Raw genomic sequence first — 6,000 nt, forward strand, 5'->3', positions numbered from 1 at the left:
CATAAGGATTGTCATGTTAAACCCTGCAGGTGGACTTAGTCCGACATGACGATGAAGTTGAGTGGTACTACTCTTGGAGCTAGATATTAATTAAGTGAGTTGTCAGTAACTTACTTAATTAGTGGACATTTGTTATCTTAAACACATGGAGACTAACACACTCATAATAAGAAGGAGCCCAAAATGTAATTTGGGATTGGTGCGGTAGTTCAATAATAGTTCTTTAGTAGAATGAATTATTATTGATGAAATTAAGTTGTGTGTTTGGGGCGAACACGGGATGCTTAATTTCATCGGGAGACCAAAACCAATTCCTCCTCTCGGTCCCTATCGTAGCCTCTTGTATATAGAGATTTATACCCACCACATACCCACCTTCTTACCCATCCAATGGGGCCAGCTAAGCTAGCTTGGAACCCAAGCTAGGGCCGGCCAAGACCAAGTGGATGAGCCAAGTTGGTGGCCGGCCAAAGCTTGGGTCCCAAGCTTAAGTGGCCGGCCACTAGAATATTAAAAATGATTTTTATTAAAATTATTTCTTATGTGGATATCATGTTTTTAAAAGAGAGTTTAAAAAATTAAAAATTTCCTTTTATAGCTTTCTACAAAAGATTAAGAAAAGAGATTAATCTCTTTCTTTATTTGTAGATTAAAAGGATGGTTTTAATTTTTGGTAAAAATTTTCCTTATTTGTAAATCATCTACATGTTTAAAAGAGAGTTTAAAATTTGAAATCTTTCCTTATTTGATGATTAAAAGGTGGATTTTAAATTTTAAGAAAACTTTCCTTTTTAACCATGTTCATGATTTAAAAGAGAGTTTAAAAATTAAATATTCTCTTTTATAAGTTTCTACAAGATATTAAGAAAAGATTTGATATCTTTCCTTATTTGTAGATTAAAAGAGATTTTAATTTTTAGAGATAACTTTCTTTTTATCCACATGTTTAAAAGAAAGATTTTAATTTATAAAATTTTCTTTTTACTAACCATGAAGGGATTAAATTATTGGAGAAATTTTATAAATTTCTGGAGACAAATTAGGAAGTTTTAATTAATTAAAACTCTCCTTGTTTATAGCTTGTGGTGGTCGGTGCATAAGGCTTAGAAGTGGATTGTTGTTGATTGGATTCTTCTTTCTTGATCCAAATTGGCATGAAATGAGTCAAGCTCTTCAAATTAGCTCATGCTCAACTTTAGCATTGGGTCCAATTAATTTGACTCCACTCATATCTTTGGCTCCTCTTTAATTCCCTACAAAAATCATGAAATAATAGCAAAATTAGGGAAAGAATATAAAAAGCTCATAAATATATCCTAACTCATGAATCATAATATTAAGCAAGATTTAAGTGAATGAGAGGATAAAAAATGCTAAGTATGAGAGCTAAAATATTACATAAAAATACTAATTATCAATTCCCCCACACTTATTCTTGCACGTCTCGAGCAAGTGAAATAAAACTAGGAAACAACCAAAAACTTATCTCCCTATCAATTCCCATGCAATACTCTGAAAATAGTAAAAGAAAGGTATTTAGGATCATCAAGTTTTAAGAATCAAGGTATTCATGGTTCCAATTCTCACAAAAGTCAACAAGCATGATAATTTCAATCAACTTGAATAGACTAAGCATGATAAAGCCTCACAAGGTGGGTATATGCACTCATGCTCACATAAATAATAGACATGAAAGTGGAGCTCTCTCTAAAGCAACTCATGACATTGCACTACCATATGCTTGCTTATTTTCTAATTCTCCACTAATGTAAACATAAGTACACATAAATCAAGAGGACTTGTCATGAATAATAATGAAACCTCACATGTAAACAATAGAACAAGAAGGATAGACAACAAAGGAATTCAAAGAGAATATGAGAGCATTGGGGAAATCAACATGAAGAATACAATAAAATAATATGCTCTAAAACTCACCCAAACATCCAACACTCAACTCTCTTTGCATATTCTCAATGTGATATACATCAACCACTATAACATCTCCAAAATACATGTATGTATTAACAACTCAACTGATGAGAATCTCTCAATAACAATATAAAATGAGTATACATCAATCTTTCCATGGAGATGTTTCTTCTTGATCATCATTAACAAAACAACAAATGCTTGAGAATTTTTTTTTCCTTTCTTTTTATTTGTTTTCATTTTTTTTTTTGATAACTTTTTTTTTCCATCTCTCTTTTTTTTTTTTTTTACATAGAGAGATTTTTTTTACATAGAGAGAAATTTTTTTTTTCAACAAGCATTCGTCCATACATATTTGCATCCCCCACACTTAAACTTGTCCGTCTCGGACAATACAACAAATCATCTAAAACTCAACAATAGGGGGCTTAAAAAAAAACCAATAAAGATGTAACAATGAAAATGTAACTCATCATGTAATCACCCAATGCTCTCATCAAAGGACTAGGGAATGAATGAATCGATAAAGATATGATAGTGAAAATATAACGACAATGAGAAGATAGGACAAGGGAAGTACAATGATAATGATAATGAAAATATAATGATGATGAGAATATATAACAAGGGAAGTACAATGAAACATGGAAGCAATAGGTGAAGATCAATAAGAAAATTTGCCTCTATCATATTTATGCAAGCTTATGTTACCATAATTTCAAAAAGAATTAAAGCAAGTTCTAGAGTGTCAAGTATCACAAGTGCTATCACACACAAGAGGATTAAGGATAAGCGTGGAAAAAAAAAACCTCACTAGGTGAATAACAAAATATCATGCATAATCTAACAAGATAGAGTCCATCACCACAACAAATGACTAATGCAATTAATGTACCCAAATATACCAAGGAAACCAAAACTTGATAGTCAAACTTAACTATCTTTTACAATTCTCAAAGCATTATAAAAGGACATCTAGGGAGATATGACTCAAAATCAAGCAAGGTATAAACAAGACCAAACAAAATGCAAAACAAGAAAACAAAGTATGAAAGCAAAGTATAGAAGCAAACAAATATGCAAGTATAAAGATAAAGGAAAGCAAGAAAAAGAAAGGAAAGGAACGAACTCCCCTTTATTCCTGGCGGTTGAAGACGATTCAGAAGTAAAATCCATGCCGGTAGTGAAATGATCCTTCCCGGTGGTTGCAAATGATTAAGGTGCAAAATCCAAGTTGGGAGTGGAATATTTGCATTTGAAGTAAAAACAGCTCCCTTCCCCCCATTCTTTTTGAAAGTTCTTCCCGGAGGTTGAAGACGGTTCAACATAAGCATCCACTTCAGGGGCCTGTAAAAACCTGCAAGGCCAAGGACAGAATGCACCTTCCACACGCATGTGGGGTAAGGAAGAGATAAAACACTATCAAACTTAGATAAGCATGAATCCAAATATAAGTCACATCCAATAAAATCAATATTCGGAACCTCTATGGAATTCTCTAAAAGATCACAAGAAATATTTATCTTGTTGTACTGAAATGTACCTAGAGGTTTTAGAACAATGGTTGTGACTTTCTCTTCATCAAATAATAGCTCAGACTTTGGTTCTGGCTCAGATTCTGGTGGTGCATCAAAAAGAAGTGATTCTTGGGGCTCTGCTTCCACAGCACAAGTCCCTACACTCTCATCATCAGGTGGTCGTAGAACAAAACTAGGTGATTCTTGAGGTATTGCTTCCAATTTGCAATCCCCTACACTTTCCTTATCAACAAATGTATAATCAGGCTCAGCTAGCTCCTCAACATCACCAACAACACCTGCATCAACAATATCTGCAGTAACAATATTAGAAGAAGCAAAATCATCTACAACTACAACATCATCACATAAAAAGGTAGAGGAGTCCTGTATAGGAGTAGAATCAGGGTCAAGGCTATGACATTCTCTAGAATCCATCTCCTCACTAGATAATTGGGCTTGTCGTTGGCTGATAGATGCTGCAATTTGATCCAGATACATCTGGCAATTCTGTAGTGATTCTTCATTTCTTTGCTGAGACTGGTTATAGGCCTCTTGTTGTTGCTTCATTTGCTGTATAACATTCTGCAGATCTTGAAATCTTGATTGACTAGGGGCAAGAACTTCTTCAATGCTCTCTTGAAATGCCCCCCAAGGAGCTGGTTCGGTCTGCTGGACCGAATGTAACCATGTGGACATAGAATCATCCTGAAATCCTTGTGGCATCTGATATGATGGAAAAGATTGATTCAATTGTTGTTGCTCGTTCCCATGCATAAAATTTTTATGATCCATCCAGTCTGAATTATAACACTGAGGATGCTCAATAACCTGTTGTTGTGTATTCTCATACTGTTGTTGGGGTTGATAGCCTTGAGATTGGAAGTATCCATGCTGCTCTGGAATCTGGGGTTGAAAGTACCGAGTCGAATAATTACCCCAGTCATGACTATAGGTACTGGGAGCTGGATCATATGCCTGTTGATATTGATGTTGGAAATACTGGGGTTCCATAAAAAATCTAGCAGTCTTTTGAATGAGATGACATATAGCAACTGGATGCGATGGACTGCCACAATTAGTACATATGTGCCTCACTTGCCCAGTATCCAAATTATGATATTCATTGAAACCTCCAAATTGCTGAGAATAAAGATCCATGTTGAACTGAAAGAATTGTCCTGGTCTTACACTGAAACACTAACAGACAAGATTAGAAGACACATGAATATATGATATCAAATACATGAATCCATGAACATGAAAGCATTTGACAATTTTTTTTTAACAAAATTTTGTAGAAAATAAGAAAGCAATCCTAAAATTATCAAACACCACTACAAGTTCCCCGGCAACGGCGCCAAAATTTGATTTGAAGCTCGAGTGTCGTGCTACGGGAGCTTACATCAAATTACAATTAAAGTTACCGAACCCCTTTACACTAAAGTAGTATAGAGATGACTCGGGTCGTCTCCCCAAAGAATGTAGCGGTAAATGATAAAATTATGATCAATTATTGCTTTGAATTTTTAACATGAAAATGGAGGGGTTGGGTTTTGAATTTTGAACTACGATATGAAAAACAAACAAGTATGAAATCTAATCCTAATTAATAAAAGATATCCTATCTATCCATTAGTAGTGACTTCATAGCGCATTGTCACTCTACGCTACGATTTCACTAATAATAGAATTAAACTAAGGAATGAAAGAGCGAAACATTAAATGAAATCTAACCTAATAAATGAAAGACAGTGCATGTAAGAAAACCTAGTCTATCTTAAACTATGATTGCAAAGAAATTAAAAACAACTCAAAGTAAGCATCTAAAGAAATTAACATAGAACATAATCTAGAACATTAAAGAAATCTAATCCTAATTGCATTCAAACGAAGAACAAAACTTATAGCAATTGCAAAAGACAAGATAAACAAACATTAAGTGGAATAAAGTGCACAAATGTAAACCTACTGTTGGAAGAAACATTTTGTCGAACACCTTACGAGCATGAATCAAAATAGCATGAGTACGTGCACTAAAACATGGGAGATCAACTTAGTACAAGCATCAAACAATTAACCACACAAAATTAACATGTCTATATGAATCAAGTGAAGAAATGCAACGATTTAAAGCTGTCCAAAATCTGATGAAAAATGAAGTTCTGCTCGGATTTGAAAGCTGCTGTTGAAATCTGATGAAGGAAGATGGAGTTCTGTCCAGATCTATTGAAGAACTTGAAGTGCTGCTGACTACCAAATTTGGAGAAGATGTTGCTGTGTTCACGCTGGAAACTCGCCTGCCCTAGCTTCTCCTCTAACTCTCCCGCCGCTGCTTCTCTGCCTCTAGCTTTTGCAACCCGTGCCGGCAAGAGCAACAAGGAAGCTACGGAAAGGAGAGTCACCAGAGAACCCCTCCGGTGAGGTGGAACTAGTCGGAACTCAATGTTGAAGTTTGCTGCCCCCGCTGGATTGCTGTCGTCGCCACTTGGATCTGAGCAGGAGATGGTGGAAAGGAATTGAGAAGAATAATCAGAGGAGAATGGACAGG

Source organism: Zingiber officinale, chromosome 1B (assembly GCF_018446385.1).
Source record: "Zingiber officinale cultivar Zhangliang chromosome 1B, Zo_v1.1, whole genome shotgun sequence".
NCBI lineage: Eukaryota > Viridiplantae > Streptophyta > Magnoliopsida > Zingiberales > Zingiberaceae > Zingiber > Zingiber officinale.